The 19,617-nt window shown below is 41.4% G+C and overlaps 1 long non-coding RNA gene across 1 annotated transcript; it reads left to right on the top strand.

Moving 5' to 3' along the window:
* Positions 1 to 3,068: 3,068 nt before the first annotated feature.
* On the top strand, positions 3,069 to 11,412 carry LOC125168987 (uncharacterized). The gene is made up of 2 exons (XR_007153377.1): positions 3,069 to 3,220; positions 11,160 to 11,412. It is a non-coding gene; the product is annotated as an uncharacterized LOC125168987 (long non-coding RNA).
* The last annotated feature ends 8,205 nt before the right edge of the window (positions 11,413 to 19,617 follow it).

Below are 19,617 nucleotides of genomic sequence, written 5' to 3'. Positions count from 1 at the left end.
ATATTTTTAGTTCCTTCTCTGGCAATTCTTTCCTGGATTCTTAGCTTTACATAATTATACCTGCAATGGAACCAGCATCCTAAAGGCATGAAGATGAGTCTTACTCCAATATCACATGATCTTCTAATTCTACTAGTTAACAAGAAATGTCCAGCCACAAGAGATCCCAATGAACTTGGTGATAATCAGATCCTGTGCACAGGAAATGTTTTTGACATCTAACATTCCTAGGAGCTTAAAAGGCTTCCCTTTAGTAGACCCGCTGGGCTTCAGTGCATCAGCCATGGACTCCAGTGGCCCCCTGTGGCCCCTGGCTATGCTAATTATTTTTTTTCTTTTCTTTTTAGCTATGCTAATTCTTGAGTAGACAAGGGAGAAGGACCCTTCTAGCATCCGGAACTGTCTTTATGAGAACTGCTTTCAATCCTGTGGTCAAATCACTACCACATTCTTCAATGATGAGAACTGGGTTTAGCTTTAAGGCTTCAGATAAGTAGTTCTCAACTTCAGGATGTATCAGAATCATCTAATGAATTTAATTACCACTGCGCCGCCCCCACCCACCTCCCCACACCCCCACCCCCGACCATCATGAGATACCAGTTCGACCATCATGAGATACCAGTTCGGTTAGAGAGGTATAGGGCTGAAGGCTGGATATTTTTTCAAAGAGCCCTAAGTCTATGAATTGACAAAACTACTTTGGGAAGCAGTTGTGGCAGTGTATTTGTGTCCTGTTGCTGCTGTAACAAATTGTCCAAACTTTGTGGCTGGAACAATATTTATTATCCTACATTTCTGGAAGTCTCATCAGGTGTTGGCAGGGCTACATGTCACTTCTGGAGAGGAGAAAATCTATTTCCTTGCCTTCCCCGAGTTCTAGAAGATGCACATCCTCTTGGCTCATTGCCACCACTTTTCACCTTCAAAACCAGGGACATCAGGCCCTCCCAGCCTTCCTCACACTACCATTTCTCTAGTTCTCTCAGTCCTGTTTCCCTCCTCCCCTTTTAAGTACTCTTGTGATTACACTGGCCACACCTGGACAATCCAAAATAATTATTTTAAAGTCAGCTGATGAGCAACCTTAATTTCCTTTTGCCAGGTAGCCCAAAATACAGATTCCAGGGATCAGGACATAGACATTTTGGGGGAGCCATTATTCTGCCTACCATAGTTCACATGTACCCAAACTGAATACATGCATGGCTTTAAACAGGCAATTCTACTCCTACATATATACCTACCTAGTAGAAATGCATAATAGATTCCACAAAAAGACATTTACAGATTATGGCAGCATTGTTGATAATCGCCCCAAACTAGAAACTGCCCAAATGACCAAAAGTAGAGTTAACGATGACAACCAGATCCACTAGCTAAGCAATCAGATCTCCTTCGTTTGTGGGATAGGGAGGGGTCAACTGGATTGATGAATTTTCTTAGGGACCAAACTAGAAAGTGACTCTAGGTCTAAGACTGGGGATGTGGCAAATGGAAGACAGCATGAGTTTGAGGAGAAATGGTAAATTTATGGGCCTCCACTTAGCATGCAGTAAAACTCTTAACAGTGGGGAAAGCAGCGGCCTGGAAGGAGAAAGTTCTTGTTGCCTATCGGCTATTAACCAGCCTTATAACCCTTGGTCAAATGTTGGGTTGAACAAAAAATTTTAAAATTGACCTCAAAATTAGGAAGTGTGGCCTGGATTTCTGACTTGTGCCTCTGGGGTTTCAGGCAGCCCCAATTGTTGCAGGTTTGTTTTTTGTTTTTTTTTAACCTCAAAACCCAGGATTCGTTGTCTCGCTGCTTTGAAGAATGAAGAGGTGGACACGAAGTGAGCAGCAGGCAAAAGTTTATTGTAGTATAAGATCAGAAAGGAAGAATAGTATGGAAGAAAGCTCTCCTTACAGAGAGGGAGCATCCCAAAGTGAGTGCCCCCGGAAAATAGTCAAGGACCTTTGTTATATAAGGTTCTGGTCACCCTCTCTTTCTCTTCCCCCTTGTTCCTTCTCAGGTTCTACCCTAACTGGCTTGATAGCTCTACGAGCTGGGTTGTCCATTGCTGATTGGCTCATTTCCATTGTATGTCTATGACCACTGCTGATTGGCTCATTTCCATTGTATGTCTATGACCATACCATTCCTTGCGGTCATACGTTTTATGGTACTGATTTTTAGTTAGGTCTTTGATCTAATTCCTGAGGGAATCCTGAGGGGGAGTAGCTGGTGTCTGTTACATTCCAAAGAGGAACCTTATGCCTGACGGAGTTTGCTAAGGTCAGACACTCCCAGCATTGTTCCAAAATAGGTGTTTTTCCTCACCCTGAGACCTCAGGTCCTGACCTTTCCCTCTCTGCCTATTGTATCCCATCTTTTCCCAATCATACAACTAGCCTAGCAGCAACATTTTTCGGGTCAGAATAATGGAGCTTGTTAACCCAAGACAGGAGCCAGCAGGCATAGCCAGGCACTTTCTGTCTGGAGACCGTTCCCTCAAATGAAAGGGCCATTTTCAGGCGTGAAAGGCTGGAAGATCAACAACCTCTCTCCGGGCCTATGCGCAGTGTCCCCTTCCGCAAAAGAGGAACCATGAACGCTCTGAACGCTCGCCCGCGGCCCAACACATGCTAGCGACAAGTGCAGCTGCTTCTACGGAAACCACGTGCCTGGGCAGGAGTCCCATTCAAGATTCTACAATGGATGCGGCCAAAACGCAGGTGGGATCCTTTCCCGGGCTGCGCGCAGCAGCCCCGCCCGTCATTAGCTACGGTGCAGACGACCCGCACTACTGCGCCTGCGCCGCGCCTAACTGGGCTGCGCCGGGGATGCTGCGCGGGGCGGGAACGGAAGACGCTCGTAATCGGGGCGGTAGACGAGCGACGCTGAAGGCGGAAGTGGGCGAAAAAGACGCAGAGGACCTTGCTAGTGACTCGCTGGCGGAAATGATTGGAAGGTGGAACAGCCGTTTCAGTTCGCGCCTTCGTGTGGGGCGGGGACCTCGCGATTCCAGCCCAGCCCAAAGGAGGGGCGGTCTCGCGGGAGAACAGTTTCGCGCGCGCGCGGGAGCGGGGCACTGGCGGCCAGGGCGTTCCCGGCTGCGCGCGCGGTGCTTACCCCGGGGGAATTCTGAGCGAGTTCCCGCGCGGGCAGGCTGTGGTGGCGCCCACAGCCCCAAGTCCGAAGGTCCGGGCGGTCCCCGTAACCGTTTTAAAAACTCAGGTGACTCCTTGGCCAAGGTCGAAGCCTATGCGCTGTGCGAGGCCGTTCTGAGCTGGAGCGCCGCGTGGCTCCCAGTGCCCGGGGTAACCTCGGGGTCGGTCAGTGCGAGAAGGGTCGTCAGCTTCCCCGCGCAGATCTGGGGTTGGAGAGGACGGACGCTACTTGAATTAGACTCCAAGTGACCCACGTGTGTGTGTGTGTGGGGGGGTGTTGGGGGAGAGAGACAATCTCCCCGCAGGCGTCCACTCTGCAGAAGTGAGATGGGGTTTTGCTTGCAGAACAGGACCGGAGGGAGGCATCTCGTGAGGACTGGTACCGCCAGTTTCCGAGTATGAAGCTTTCTTTGCTGGAGGAACCTGGCTAGGTTCTTACAGCTTTCAGCTTAGTTATCCCAATGCAGTTCTGAAGACAGGTTTTTCAGGTCACTTTGGACTCTACCAAATACCGGGGTTTTTTTCCTAAACCGTGTCTAACCGATGGCAGAGCTTACTTATTGAACGTGATTCATTTTTTTATTTGGGGGGGGTTTATTAACGGTTTTATTGGGATGTAGTTTACATAGCATAAAATTCACCTGTTTTAAGTGTGCAGTTAATGATTGTTAGCATATATACATAGTTGTGTAGCCGTCACCATAGTGGAATTAGACTCTGGCGATTTTTTCCCTAGTAATTGCCTTTATTCTCAAAAGTTTGCACAAGTGGACCTTTAAAGGTACAGTGTACTGTATGTAAGAGACTCTGAAGATGTACACTCAAATCGTGTTATACCTGAGTAGGTGAAATTAAGAGGAGACTCGAAGCATATTTTCCTAGGTGTTGCCAGTGGTGAAACTTGTGTATTGCAATCCAAAGAAATACTGTATCAACTGCTTCATTTGCTGAGGAATATGGCATAAACCCCATTTTACATGTGACCAAATCAACATTGAAGGATAAATTGCCTAAACATAGCTGTGCCCAGGCTAAACCCCAACCCTCGATGCCTTATCTCTAAATGTATTGCCTTTGCCACTTCATCAGCCTGCTTTTCAATTATATCTATGTATGACCTGTACTGTTCACTCATTTATTGAGCAAATAACTATTGAGTCACCACTATGCCAACAGCAACATAAAACGGCTCTAGATGCTGGAGATACCATAACGAACCAGCTAAATTCCTACCCTCGTCTAATATTCTGGCAGAGGAGACCATGAGCAATTAAAGAAACACCCTAATTTTAGATATTGAGACGTGGCATTAAAAACAAAACAATGTTTATTTAATTTTTGAGAGAGAGACTACAAGAGTTGGGGAGGGGCCGAGAGAGAGAGGGAGACACAGAATCCAAAGCAGGCTCCGAGCTCAACTATCAGCACAGAGCCTGATGTGAAGCTCAAACCCATGAACTGCAAGATCAAGACCTGAGCTGAAGTTGGACGCTTAGCCAGCTGAGCCACCCAGGTGCCCCAAGGCATGGCATTTAAAAAAAAGAGGCAAACCAGGAGTATAGGGAACAGTGGTAGGAGGCAGGATCTGTCTTGAGCAGAAATCTGAAAGAAGAGAGGAGTTGGGATGTAAGAGAAAAAGGATTTGGTTTGAGCAACTGGAAAGATGGAGTTGCAGTTTACGAAGTTAAAATAAGGTAATGCTGTGAAAGGATGAGGTTTTTGAGTTAAGCTTATGAATGCAGCTTTAGATGCTTTTTAGATGTCTCTTAGACGTCTAGTTGGAGATGTGGTATTTCATTCTGTGAAGTTACATGTCATTTGACCAAGGGAATGGTCAAATTCAAGGAGATGAAGGGGAACCAGGAGGAAAGATCGAAAAGGGGAGTGTAGTGTGTTACGAGGATAACCAGGAGAGCATATAGCCTGAGAAGATAAATGAAGAAAGTGATTTGTGGAAGAGGGGACAATGTTAAATGTTAACAGATTGATGAGATAAAATGAAGACTGAGAATGGCCCATCTGTAAGAGAATAGAAATACAGTTAAATAACATGGGTTTGAACTGCATGGATCCACGTGGATTTTTTAAAGATAAATACTGTACAGCACTGTAAATGTATTTTCTCTTCCTTGTGATTTCCTTAACATTTTCTTTTCTCTCTTTTTTTTTTTTTTAATATTTTTTTTCAACGTTTATTTATTTTGGGGACAGAGACAGAGCATGAACGGGGGAGGGGCAGAGAGAGAGGGAGACACAGAATCAGAAACAGGCTCCAGGCTCTGAGCCATCAGCCCAGAGCCCGACGCGGGGCTCGAACTCCCGGACCGCGAGATCGTGACCTGGCTGAAGTCGGACGCTTAACCGACTGCGCCACCCAGGCGCCCCTCTTTTCTCTCGTTTTGTTGTAAAGATACAGTGTATAATACATATACAAAAGGTGTTTAGTCAACTTTATATTATCAGTAAGGCTTCTGGCCAATAGTGGGAGTCAAAAGTTATTTTAAAAAGTCATGTGGACTTTTCAACTATGCAAAGGGTCGTTTCCCCACCCCACCTCCTTCAGTGGTCAACTGTATATAAAGTCTTTTGATATAAAATCTTTTTATATATATGTTTGTACTGACAGCTACTACAGAAACAGTGTTTACCCTTTTTTGAGGAGGTGTACGTTTTTACAACCTTTCTGAAGTGATGTTATCTAAAATTTAAATCGTGCTTTTTTTGACCAAGTAATTTCACTTGTAGGCACTTATCCTATAAAAATATTTATACATGCACACAAAGGTATGTGTGTGTGTGTGTGTATATATATATATATATATACACACACATATGATACAATATGAGTGTTAATCACAGCATTGTTTACAATTGGGGAAGAAAAATTTTCATCAAGATGGATATAGTTTTTTTTTAATTTTTTTTTCAACGTTTATTTATTTTTTTTGAGACAGAGAGAGACAGAGCATGAATGGGGGAGGGGCAGAGAGAGAGGGAGACACAGAATCGGAAACAGGCTCCAGGCTCTGAGCCATCAGCCCAGAGCCCCACGCGGGGCTCGAACTCACTGACCGCGAGATCGTGACCTGGCTGAAGTCGGACGCTTAACCGACTGCGCCACCCAGGCGCCCCAAGATGGATATAGTTTTAAAGGAAAGATGTTAGTGTATAGAGGGGCACATGAGTGGCTCACTTGGTTTAAGCATCCAACTCTTGATTTCAGCTCAGGTCATAATCTCACAGTTTGTGAGTTCAAGCCCCACATTGGTCTTTGCACTGACACTGTGGGGCCTGCTTGGGATTCTCTCTCTCCCCTTTCTCTCTACCCCTACCCCACTTGCTCTCTCAAAATAAATAAACAAAAAAAATTTTAAATAAATAAAGGAAAGCTATTAGTGTATAGATATGAAAGACACCTGCTACAGCTTGAAACTTGACCTTCTAGAATTCAAGTATTGAGGACCTAACCCTAAGTGTGATGGTATTTGGAGGTGGAACCTTTGAGAGGTGATTAGGTTTAGATGAGGTCTCAAGGGTGGGATCCCCATGATGGGATTAGTGTTCTTATAAGAAGAGGGGGACCTGAGCTCTCTTCTCTCTGCCATGTAAGGACACTAAAGCCGCGAAGTAAGTGCTCGCCAGAACTGAATTGACTGGCACCTTGACAGAGTTCCCAGCCTCCAGAACTATGAGAAATAAATGTTTGCTGTTTAAGCTACCCAAACTATGGTATTTTGTTATTGCAGCCCTAGCTGGTTAAGACAGAGAGCCTTATTGAATGATAAAGTTGGATTATCTAATAGAATGTATATGATCTCATTTATGTTAATATACCTGTGAGAGGCCTGTCTAATCACACTGTCAAAAATTACTCTATTTACCTTCCCTGATACTATTACTTACCCTTTTCTATCTGTAGCACTTATCACTATCTAAAATTAATTTTTATACTCATTTATTGTTTTGTCATAGTGGAAGGTAAGTTCTGTAAGATTTTTGCCTTTCTTGTTTATCTTTCTATCCCCAGTGCTGGGGTATATAACTTTTAGAAACATTATTTTAGGGAAAAAACCTTAACAGAGAGTATTCCTGCAGCAAATTAAGCCACAAATTCTTTCATACTGTTTCCTTCAAATGGTGGTGGCACATTTCCCTGCTTTTGAGTGTAGGACTTAGTGACTAGCTTTTAGTAAGTGGAATATGGCAAAAGTGGAGGGATGTCAGTAGGCCATAAAAGGCACCATGACTTCCTCCTTGCTCCTTCTCTTGCATCATTCATTTGGGTAGACCAGCTGCCCTGTCATGAGGACATAGCAAGCAATGCTCTGGAGAGTCCTCTGGGCAAGAAACTGAGGCCTGCTCCCAATAGCCAGTGGGGAACTTAGGCCTCTAACAATTTCGGTCAGCCCCAGTCAAGACTTAAGATGACTGCATCTCCAGGTGACAGCTTGACAGCAAGGTCACAGGAGGGAGAGAAGGACTGGAAGCAGGTCCTCTGGAGTGGACTCTGGAGAAGATTCTGTACCAAGATTCTTAGGCCATGTCAGATTTCCAGGTCTTTTACCTGGCTTCGCCTTGCAGCGAGGGCTAAATTGACTGAGATTTTTAGGCTCAGTAAGTTACTGAGAAAGGTGTGTTAAAATTGGCACTTAATTATTATGGGTTTTTCCCTGTATAGTTCTGTCAACATTTACTTTTTAATTGTGAACCAATTTGCACACAAATTTGAGATTTTTACTTTTCTGTTGAATTGCCCCTTTTTATCATGAAATCTCACCCTTTATTTCATGTGATACTTCTTGTCTCACAGTGTCCCACACTTTTGATATTTAAGAAAAACTTTTTTTTAAAATGTTTTATTTACTTTTGAGAGAGAGACAGACAGAGCATGAGCAGGGGAGGGGCAGAGAGAGGGAGATACGTTGATATTAGCGAAACCACATTTCTTTCAGTTGGTGTTTGCATGGCAATTTTTTTTCCATTTTTTCTTCAACCATTGTGTGTTGTTACATTTAAAGCTTATCTATTATGTAAACAGCACATAGTTGAGCTTTGTGTCTTTTAATCCAATCGTATAATCTTTGCTTTTAAATTGGAATGTTTAGACTATTGATGCTTAAAGTAAATTCTGATGAAGTTGGATTTAAGTCTACCATGCTGATGTTTATTGTCTATTTTCCCCATCTATTCTTTGTTCATATGATGGTTAATTTATGGGTCAGCTTGGCTGGGCCACAATGCCCAGATATTTGGTCAAATAGTATTTTTGATGTTTCTGTGAGAGTGTTTTTGGGTGAGATTAACATTTAAAGTGGTGGATTTTAAATAAAGCAGAATGCCCTCCATTATGTGGGTGGCCTCATTCAATAGTTGAAGTCCTATTCAAAACAAAAATTGACCTCCCCTGAGTAAGAGGGAATTCTGCCAGCAGATTATCTTCAGACTTGAGTTGCGCAACATTGGCTTGTCTCTGGGTCTCCAGCCTGCTGGTCTACCCTATAGATTTTAGACTTGCCAGGCTTCATAATTGCATGAACCAATTTCTTAAAATAAAATCTCTTTCTACATACATACACACAGTCTATTCATTCTGTTCTCTGGAGAACCCTAACACAGTTTCTTAATTTTTCCTTTATCACTTTCTTTGAATTAAATATTTTAATTTTATTATTGCGTCTTTCTTTTGTGTTTTAATTATATACTTCTGTTATCTTTAGTGATTACCCTTGACCTACAGATTAAAAAATGCATATGTATTTGACTTATGATAACTTAAAATTAAAACTTTTATAATTTCTGCCCCAAATTAAGAAATTTATATTTTAACTCCATTTTAAACTACCCTATAGCCACTGTACTATTATCATGTACTTTTCCAAATGTAATAAATCCTACAAGACATTATTATTGTTACTGTTAACTGCTAGTACTTATATCTGTTTCTCTACACATTTACCAATTCTATTGTTCTTTATTCCTTTCTACTATTCTGTGTTTCTAAAATGGGCTAATTTTCCATCAACTTGAAGAATTTCATTTAGTATTTCTTATAGTATAGTTCTTATAGCAGTAGGTCCCTTCAGTTTGTTTTTTTTTTTTTCCCTGAAAACTTCTTTATTTAATCTTAATTTTTGAATGGTATTTTCATTGGGCATAAAACCCTAGGATAACAGGTTTTTTTCCCCAGCACATTGAAGATGTCATTCTATTATTTTCTGACTGCTTTAGTTAAAAGTCAGCCCTCAGTCTTCTTGTATCTTTGAAGGTAGTGTGTCTTTTTCTCCCCTCTGTGGTTGCATCTAAGTTTTTCTGTCTTTAATTGTAAACACTTTGACTATGATGTGCCTTGGTATGAGTTTATTATCTTTATCATGCCTAAGATTTGCAGTTTATTGAATCTGTGGTTGATGTCTGTCATCAGGTTTGGCAATTTTTTTAGTCACCATTTCTTCAACCCTTTTGTTTCTCTTTTCTTATTTTGAAACTCCAATTACAAACGTGCTAGATCTTTTGAGTGTGTACCACATGTCTTGAATGTAATTGAAAAAATTTTTTTCTGTCTGTGCTTCAGTTGGGTTACTTATTTTGACTTGACTTCAAGGTCATCAATCCTGGTGGCTGTGCTTCTAAGACACAAAGACAGAAAATATGGAAACAGGACTGAAACTGTAAATTAGGTTTAGAATAGGGAGATGTTACCATTCCCTAGCAACTGGTATTCAAAGCAACATGTGAGCATAATTAGCTGTGTATCTAAGCTCTTTATGTGTATGATGACAAAGCAAGTTTTTACAAATGTCATTTTCTATTGCAGTATAGTTATTTTCAATTCCTTTCTCCTTCAAATACAATTAATGAGTCCCCTTTTGGGAATTGTTGTGGTAGAAGTACTTTAGTCCATGTGTAATGTCCGGACCATCACAGTATTATATTAGTACAGTAAGACCTTGGTTTGCAAGCATAATTCATTCTAAAAACATGCTTGTAATCCAAAGCACTTATATATCAAAGTGGATTTCCCCATAAGAAATGATGGAAACTCAGATGATTCATTCCACAACCCCAAAATATTCATATATAATTGATTACAATACTGTAATATGATACAAAATAATAAGGAAAATGCAAAATATAAAGAAAATTAACCAATAAACCTCTACTTACCTTTGAAAATCTTTGTGACTGGGGTGAGGGAGACAAGAGAGAGGAGGGTTATTGTGTAGGACGACTTTCACTATCTCTAACGGAATCACTGCTATGTATTGGCTCAATGGAATCTTTTTCTACATGGGGGCCATTGTACACGTTCATACAAATGTTGACTATAGTACAGTATTAATAAGCTCTTGTCATATACTGTATTTAATGTAACTGGAAATAAGGCAGGAGAGGAAAGGGTCTGTATCTGCAGACCGCCTCACCTAGAGTGACGGAAAGCATTCCCAAGCTTACTCTTGTATGGAAAAGCAAAGGACTGTCCATAGGCGCTTTGAAGTGACAAAAAATACAGTAGTGTCACTTGTGGACACCTTCCAACGTTCTGAAAAATCACTGGGGCCTGAGACCCACAGTGAGAGAGAGAGAAAACTGTTGGCTCAGTTGTGATTATGTGATGTACAGCAGCATCATGTACTACTCGTATTGCAAGACATCGCTCGTTTATCAAGTTAAAATTTATGAGAAATGTTTGCTCATCTTGTGGGACACTCACAAAACAAGTTATTCGCAATCCAAGGATTTATCGTATTTAAGCAGATGCTTCTCCCAAATGTTCCCTTGAGGGGATGTTTTCTGAAATGGCATTCCTCATGGGAATATTTGTATGACTGAACAGCTATTTTCATTAGAAATCCACTGTCTGTCTGTCTCTCTATGTATTTCTTTTTGTTATTTTTTTATTATTATAAATCCATTTCCTGTCTCTATATTTCTTTTTGTTATTTTTGTATTATGTTTCTTTTTAAGTGACATTCGAAAGTTAATTGATCAATTGTCTGTTGATACAGGGCACATCTGAAAGAGAAAAGGCAGAAACCACTTTATATCTGTTGGCAGATATGAACAGATTCACCCCCTATATGAATACGAAGAGAAGATCCCATTGCAGCCTGTAGAAGCTGGAAAAGGCAAGAAAATAAATTCTCCTCTAGAACCTCTAGAGGGAATGCATCTGTGTCGACACCTTGATTTTAGTTTTGTAGACTTGCATAGGACCTCTAACCTATATAACTATAAGATAATAAATTTATGTCATTTTAAGCAACTGAGTTTGTGGTAATTTGTTACAGCAGTGACAGGAAACCAATACACTAGTCCTCCATTATTCCTGCAAATACACATATCATTTTCAGATTATAAGGACACGTATTTGTATATAATTTCCTGCCAGAATTGTTACTCAGAACCTCCTGAATGGTGTTGCCTGATTGTTTGATTTACCTTTTTGATTAAAAACAAAGATAACAGGTATTTATTTATTTTTTTTTTCAACGTTTTTTATTTATTTTTGGGACAGAGAGAGACAGAGCATGAACGGGGGAGGGGCAGAGAGAGAGGGAGACACAGAATCGGAAACAGGCTCCAGGCTCCGAGCCATCAGCCCAGAGCCTGACACAGGGCTCGAACTCACGGACCGCGAGATCGTGACCTGGCTGAAGTCGGACACTTAACCGACTGCGCCACCCAGGCGCCCCAAAGATAACAGGTATTTAAAAGAGAGAGAGAGAAAAGAGGGGCCCTTGGCTGACTCAGTTGGTAGAGCATACTACTTTTTTTTAAAATTCTCTTAAAATGTTTATTTATTTTGAGAGAGAGACAGACAGACAGAGTGCAAGTGGGGGAGGGGCAGAGAGGAAGACACAGAATCTGAAGCAGGCTCCAGGCTCTCCGCTGTCAACACAGAGTCTGACATGGGGCTCGGACCCACAAACCACGAGATCATGACCTGAGCTAAAGTCAGATGCTCAACTGACTGAGCCACTCAGGTACCCCTAGCATGCTACTTTTGATCTCGAGGTCATGAGTTCAGGCCTCATGCTGGATGTGTATAGCTTACTTAAATAAAATAAAGAAGAGAAGATACCACGAACATTTCATGATGAAGGTAAAAACAAATTTTGATTGATTTTTGAAGAAATAGGATTGTTATTAACCTTGCATTACTCCAGGAGATAACTGATAAATGTTGAGTAGTTTGTTTGGTTTCTCAATGAAGGATCAAAGGAAGCAGTACCGCATGGTCAACTGGAAGCCTTTCTGCCTCTGTGATGTATAGACAATACACAAGTAGAGCCTGAAGGTCTAGTGTGACGTTGAAGAGAAGGTATAGGGGAATAGGGCTGTGGGAGCTGAGAGTTGAGGTGGTGGTTAAAGAATGAAATATTCTAGTTTTATATTTCTGGTGTGGGACAATTCCGGCTGATGACCAAGTCCCGGGTTGTTTCTGAATCTGCGTGAGAGAAGTTGAAGTGAGATAGAGGCAGTCATTACTGTTAGGGTCAGGCGTAAGGCAGGGTAAAGATAGGAGTCAGAGGCTAAAAAATTTTAGCAGTCAAAGGCTTTATTTGGGAACTAAGGTCTCGGGCGAGGTTCTGTGACTCAGGGAGAGAGAGAGAGAGGGGAGTCAGGGAAGTCGCCCCCAGGTGTGGTGGGGATGGGGTTTTTAAGCTGCAGCAGTTCCGGGTTTAGGTCTGGGTGGGCCTTTTTCCTGTCAGGTCGTGCCTTCGCTCGGTGATTGGTTGACCTCCAATTCGTTCTGGCACACTACTAGGGGCTTTTCATTGGGTTGCGCTGGCAAGATGGCCATCCCCTCTACTGTGGTTCCAAGGACATCCTAACAATTACTGGTAACCTGGTCCTCAAAAATTAAAAAAATCCCTGATTTGTAGCATTTGTTGATTTTAATCATGTAAATACTGCCACCAAGGTGATTTCAAGTTACCAACATGTTACTGAGTGCAGCACTAGAAAGAGATGTGAACAATCAGCTCTCAAGAGCTGGAATGAACTGGCTTCGACAACACATCACTGAATCTAGGTGAAGGTCACTGGAATTAAATAGATACCCTAATCACAAAGCTATCCTGTTGGATGAGCCATGTACTGTGGCTATTGAAATCCAGGATTATGGCATGAATTTGGTATAGAAGCGTTTGAACAAGGTTCCCAAATCTTCCTTGAATAAAGAATTGGAGAGTGGTCATTTGGTAAGAATTCGTAAGAGTAGGTTTTATCAAAGCCTGGGGTTGGAGGGGCAGGGAGGGATATTGTCAAGGAAATTAGTGGAAGTGTTATTCAAATACCTTCAATTAACTCTCCTAGCTGATTTATGTAAAGTAAAACTCTGGTTTATGTTTATGTGAAGTAAAGCTCTACATGATTCAATATGTGTGGGGTTCCAGTTATAAAGGAATAATTCAATAACCAAAAGTAGTTGATGTAGAGGCTGCTTTGAGACAAACAGGTGGTTAAAAGGTTTGAGCAATGGAATACAGACAGGCCCATAAGGTGACCCACCTCAAAATATCCATAGGCCCTAACTAACCAATGGGCTATTTACAACTCAGCACAGTTACCAAAAAAAAATTCCATACATCACCATCCTCAGCTTCTCCCTTGAAAGCAGCCCCCACCCACTGCCCCATGGCCGACAGTCTCTCCTCTGCTGTCCTGCCTGCCTCTCCCAAATTTCTATCTCTTTTGTTCTGCCTCACTAGAATTCTTTCACCTCCTGCAGCCTGTGCCCCACCAGCTTCCATGGGATTGGCTGATCTAGAGACACCCCATTTAGACACCACAGTTGATAGTAATTCCAATCAAGCAACAAAGAAATCCGATATCCATAATTCACAGTAATAACTTCCATTTTTAACTCACTATATATTTCTCACATTCTAAAACCCCTTACCCTCCTGTTAAAAGAAAAATGTCCATAATTTACTGATCTTCTGGCTTTTATTCAGCAATTCCTGAATCGGGCAGCATCCAATCTAGCAGATAGAAAAGGTCTCCCAGAAGCTGTATAAAATGAGAGACTTTCACAGGCACAAGGAAGCAGACACAGGGAAGTCATACTAGGTAGAAACAGATTGGTTACTGCAAGGTTACTTTCCTTACATGGAGCAAAGGGAAGTCTCAGAGCCACGTTGGGGAACTTGTGTTGAAAAGGGAAACACAGATTACTTGCTGAGGCCTTCCTTTTCTGGGAGAACCAAGCATAGAAATGTAGTTAAATTTTGGGTTACTGACATGAGTCTTAGCTCTATGTTGGGCCTAATCCGGTTGCTTTGACACTTTTTCACCCTACTCTCAACTCTCTTGGAAAACTCACAGAACCAGCATCCATGTAGCCCAGGACTTTTTTTCCCCTCCTCTTTTTTCTGCCCTTTTTCTAGTTTCTTTCTAAATCAAATTTATCACTTCTTTAATAATTCTTTCTCCTCTTATTTCCCATTTTTACCTGACAGAAGTTCAGAAACTGAACTTGCTAACTCAGAGCCCAGAGTTTAAAAATGGGACATGAGATCCTGGATGTTATGGGGTGCAAACAGAAGATACTATTTTGTTTGTAACTGAGGGTTTCACAGGTGGTTAAAAATAATTGGTCAAGGGTAGACAAAGAGCTAGGATTCTCCTACATTGCTGGTAAGAGGTTAAATTTGTACGAGTTTGAAAATATGTTTGGAAGTACTCCTAAAACCAAATATATGCATACCCTGTGACTGACTCAGTGGTTCTTCTCCATCAACAGTAGAGTGGATAAATTGTGGCTTATTCATTCAACGGGATACTCTACAGCGATGAGAATGAATGAACTATTGTTTTACATCCAAATGGATGAGTCTTACAACTATAATAATAAATAATATATGATGTAATGGCAAATAAAATAATTGGCAAAAGAAGTCTCAAAATGTTATGATTCCATTTATAAAGCTAAAAAAAATGGCAAACCTAAACTACAGAGTTAGAAGTCAAGAGACTTGTTCCCTTTGCAGGAGGTAATAAAGGTGGTGAAGAAAAGAACCCTTGAGCTACTGATAATTGTTTCAGATACTAGTTATATGAGTATAGATTTCCTGTGAACCTCTATCCAGCTGTACAGTTATGATTTGTTTGTTTTTCTTTATCTGATATACTTCAAAACAAAGTTTTTAAAAAGTAGACTTCCTGTTTATAATAATGGCAGTCTGGGTTATTCTACAGGCTCTTTTGTTAAAAAGATCTAAATAATGAAAGATTGATGCTTTTAAGGAGAAATTTTTATTATTTTATCTAAGAGTTGACAAAGGATTAAGGAATAGATTCAAAAATGAAGGGAAAATCTGGTCAGGCATTCTAGCAGAAAGCCATTTTTAAGCTACTTTGCCCTGAGGGCATTTGTCTAGCCCAAACAAAAAGAGCTTTGATTGCCTTATAGAAGAAAGATGACAGAAAAGAGGGCAGAGACCTTGTAAAAGCTGGAGTTTTTGCCAAAAGATCCTCCCCAAATTCAGCTTGGTTGACCCAAAGTAGAGCTGCTTTATCTAGGATGCAGCCCAGGTTCTAAATGAAGTGTTAGGGAAAGGCGTAGGGTCTGACAGTGAAGCAAAAGGGGAGCAGGAGGGGAGTAGACTTTTTGAGATGTTTGCCTCGAGTGGGGTAGATTTGGTCAAATGCACTGTTCTTCTGGGAAGCTCTTTTTCCTGGTCCTGTGGCTACAGAATGTGGGCTTTTCTTGGAGCATTTTGGTCTGTGCCCATTGGTGTTTCTGGATTAGGGAGCTCTCCTGTGCCCAGGCCTGGATGTACTGGAGACAGACAAAATCCCAGGGAACTCAACACCCAAGGTCGATAGCCAGTTTGTCTTCTTTTCTTCACCTTTATGCCTTCTGTCAGTTGCGCTATGGATGTTGTCGAGGTTTATTTGTTTGTTTGTTTCATTATTAGCAGGAGGACTAATAGGGTGGCATGTGCTTATTTCATCTTGACAGGACCAGAAACGATTCAATAAATTCTATATTGACTCCATATTCTATATTCCAATTTTGTCAGTTGTCCCAGTAATGGGTTTTATGGCATTATTTTCTTTCTGGTACAAGATCCAGTCCAGCATCATGAATTGCATTTAGTTTCCATGTCTAGTTTCCATCTATAATAATTTCTCAGTCTCTCATTTGTCTTTAAAGATACTAAAACTTGTGAAAAACAAAGGCCAGTTGTTTTTTAGAATGTCTCTCATTCGGGTTTGTCTGATATTCCTCATGATGAGATTCAGGTTATGAATGAAAAAAAAAAGTCTTTTTTAGAGAGAGTGTGTGCAAGTGGGAGAGAAGGGCAGAGGGAGAAGGAGGGAGGGAGGGAGGGAGAGAGAGAGAGAGAGAGAGAGAGAGAGAAAGAGAATCTTAAGCAGGCTCCATGATCAGCACAGAGCCCAATACGGAGCTCCATCCCATGAACCTGGGATCAAGACCTGAGCTGAAATAAAGAGTTAGATGCTTATCTGACTGAGCCACCCAGTCACCCCCAGGTTATGAATTTTTTGAGAGAAATACAATGTGAATGATGTTTGGGCCTTCTCAACTTATCATATCCAGAGGCACATGATACCTATTTGCCCCCCACCTTTTTTTTTTAATCTTTTTTTTTTTTTTTTTTTAAGTAAACTCTAGACCCAACATGGGGCTTGAACTCACAACCTTGACTGAGATCAAGAGCCGCATGCTCTTCCAGCTGAGCCATCCACACACCCCTGTTTGCTCCTTACTTTGATCACTTGCTTAACATGTTCTTCTATTCCTCCAGGGTATAATTGTTTTTCCTTTTGCAACTAATGCACACGTTATGAAGAGAAACTTTGATAGTGATTAAATATTCTGTTTCTTATCAAACTTGACCTCGACCCCATGTGTGTAGCATCCGTAGATGATTTTTGCCTGAAAGAAATTTTATTGTGATGGTTATAAAATGGGGATTTCCTGACTCCATCAGTACCTCTATATGCTGGCACTCTACTGCAAGAAAGAGCTCTTCCCTCTTTGAAACCAACTTTAGGAATGATCCCTTCTAGCTATGGCAGGAGATCTAGATAACACACTAGTCCTTCCTCTCCTTTCCCCCATCTTCCCAGTACAGTTATATTATTTTTAGTTCCTCCATTAATTATCATTTGTGACTTAATATACACTTTTTTCTTGTTCTGTCAAGTATCTATGATGTCTCTTGATCTTCGGGTTAGTGAAATGAGGGTCTTATTTTCCTTGCCCTGCCCTTTAGCTCTCTTCCCCCATTCTACTTCCCAACTTCTGTCATGTACACTTTCACATTATTGAGGTCGTTATTGACGCAATGTTTTATAATCACTATTACGTTACTGTGAGCTTATCCAGTTTCCCATCAACTTTCCACTTTCTCATCATTGATGGTCTTTGCCTGACTTATTTCATTAGGAGAGGCAAAATACTGGTATTTAAAGTTACAGTATTTGCTCTGCATTTACTAGCTGCCAGACTCCATTTTTCCGACCGTTCTAATTGTTGTAAAGTACAATTTCAGTGTTTTCACTCATGCATCTCATGGCTGCCCACTGCTTCATGAATCAAGTTCCAATGCTTTCGTGTTATGGCCAGGCCTTTCATATTATGTTTCCTACCCTTTTTTATCTCCCTTATTCCTTTAGATACTCTATGATCCTGGGAAGAGTTTCTGTGTTCCTCAAAAGTTCCACCTCACCCTTGCTTCTTCATCTTTGTTCTTGCCTTTCCTTCTATCTAGATTGTTCTCAGTCCTGTGGAAATTTTATCCAAAGTCCTCACAACGGCCTCAGAGTGGCCTACAAGGTCTTACACGCTAGAGTTTCTATTTCCTGGGATCTCATCTCCAGTGCTTTCTCTCTCTCATTCTAGTCAGACTGTTTTTCCAAGACACCATTCACAAGCCACAAGCTTTGTGATGTCACAGAGACATCAGGTCTTTGCATTTGCTGTTCCCCCTTCCTAGGGCACTCCCTCCAGATACCAGCATGGTTCACAGTCATCAGCTTTTTTTTTTTTTTTTAAAGAATTTTTTTAATGTTTATTTATTTTTGAGACAGAGAGAGACAGAGCATGAACGGGGGAGGGTCAGAGAGAGAGGGAGACACAGAATCCGAAGCAGGCTCCAGGCTCTGAGCTGTCAGCACAGAGCCCGACGCGGGGCTTGAACTCACGGACCGTGAGATCATGACCTGAGCTGAAGTCGGACGCTCAACCGACTGAGCCACCCAGGCGCCCCCACAGTCATCAGCTTTTTAAAGTATCTGCTCAATGTCACTTTCTCGGTGAGGCCTTTTCTGACCTGTCTCTTTGAAACTGCAGCACCTCCCTCCCTTTCCCTGTACTCATTCTCCCCCTTCCCTCTACTATTTTTCTCCAAAGTACTTATTCTGTCAAATAAGTATTATGTGATTTATTGATTTCATTTGTTTTCTGTCCCATCATTATCCTCTGCTAAATTCTGTAAGGATAGACTTAATCTATTTTGCTCACTGCTGAATCCTTACAGCTAGAACAATATTTGGAATTTAGTAGATATATAACAAATATATTCAAGATATTTAAATGAATTTGTGGAATGAATGAATGAATGACAAGACCTGCACTGTGGTCAATTTGTTGGTTGTTGAATAAATGAATCCTCCTTTCAAGAGTCATCTCAAATATCTCTTTTTGGAAATTTTTTGGGCACAAAGTTTTATTTCTTCCTTTGCAATATGTATTCATTTTATTTCCTTTTTTTTTTTTTTTTTAATTTATTTTTGGGACAGAGAGAGACAGAGCATGAACGGGGGAGGGGCAGAGAGAGAGGGAGACACAGAATCGGAAACAGGCTCCAGGCTCCGAGCCATCAGCCCAGAGCCTGACGCGGGGCTCGAACTCACAGTCGGCGAGATCGTGACCTGGCTGAAGTCGGACGCCTAACCGACTGCGCCACCCAGGCGCCCCTTACTTCCTTTTTTTGACTTGTTGCACTGGCTAGGTTTTTCAGCACTGTGTTGAATAAGAATGATGAGCATAGACATCCTCTACCGAATCTTCGATGAAGAGCGGCTTAGTTTTTAACCATTAAATATAATGTTAGATGTAGATATTTGATTTAAAAAAAATTTTTTTTTCAACGTTTTTTATTTATTTTTGGGACAGAGAGAGACAGAGCATGAACGAGGGAGGGGCAGAGAGAGAGGGAGACACAGAATCGGAAACAGGCTCCAGGCTCTGAGCCATCAGCCCAGAGCCTGACGCGGGGGTCGAACTCCCGGACCGTGAGATCATGACCTGGCTAAAGTCGGACGCTTAACCGACTGTGCCACTCAGGCACCCCTATATTTGATATTTTTTTAAACCAAATTGAAGATGTTTCCTCGTATTCCTATTTTTGGAAATTTTTATCGTGAGTGGGTGTTGAATTTTGTCAAAAGCATTTTCTTTACATATTGATGTAATCATATGAT

Source organism: Prionailurus viverrinus, chromosome B3 (genome assembly GCF_022837055.1).
Source record: "Prionailurus viverrinus isolate Anna chromosome B3, UM_Priviv_1.0, whole genome shotgun sequence".
Lineage (NCBI taxonomy): Eukaryota > Metazoa > Chordata > Mammalia > Carnivora > Felidae > Prionailurus > Prionailurus viverrinus.
Note: the sequence above shows the minus strand (reverse complement) of the source record. Positions and strands in the feature narration are given on the sequence as shown.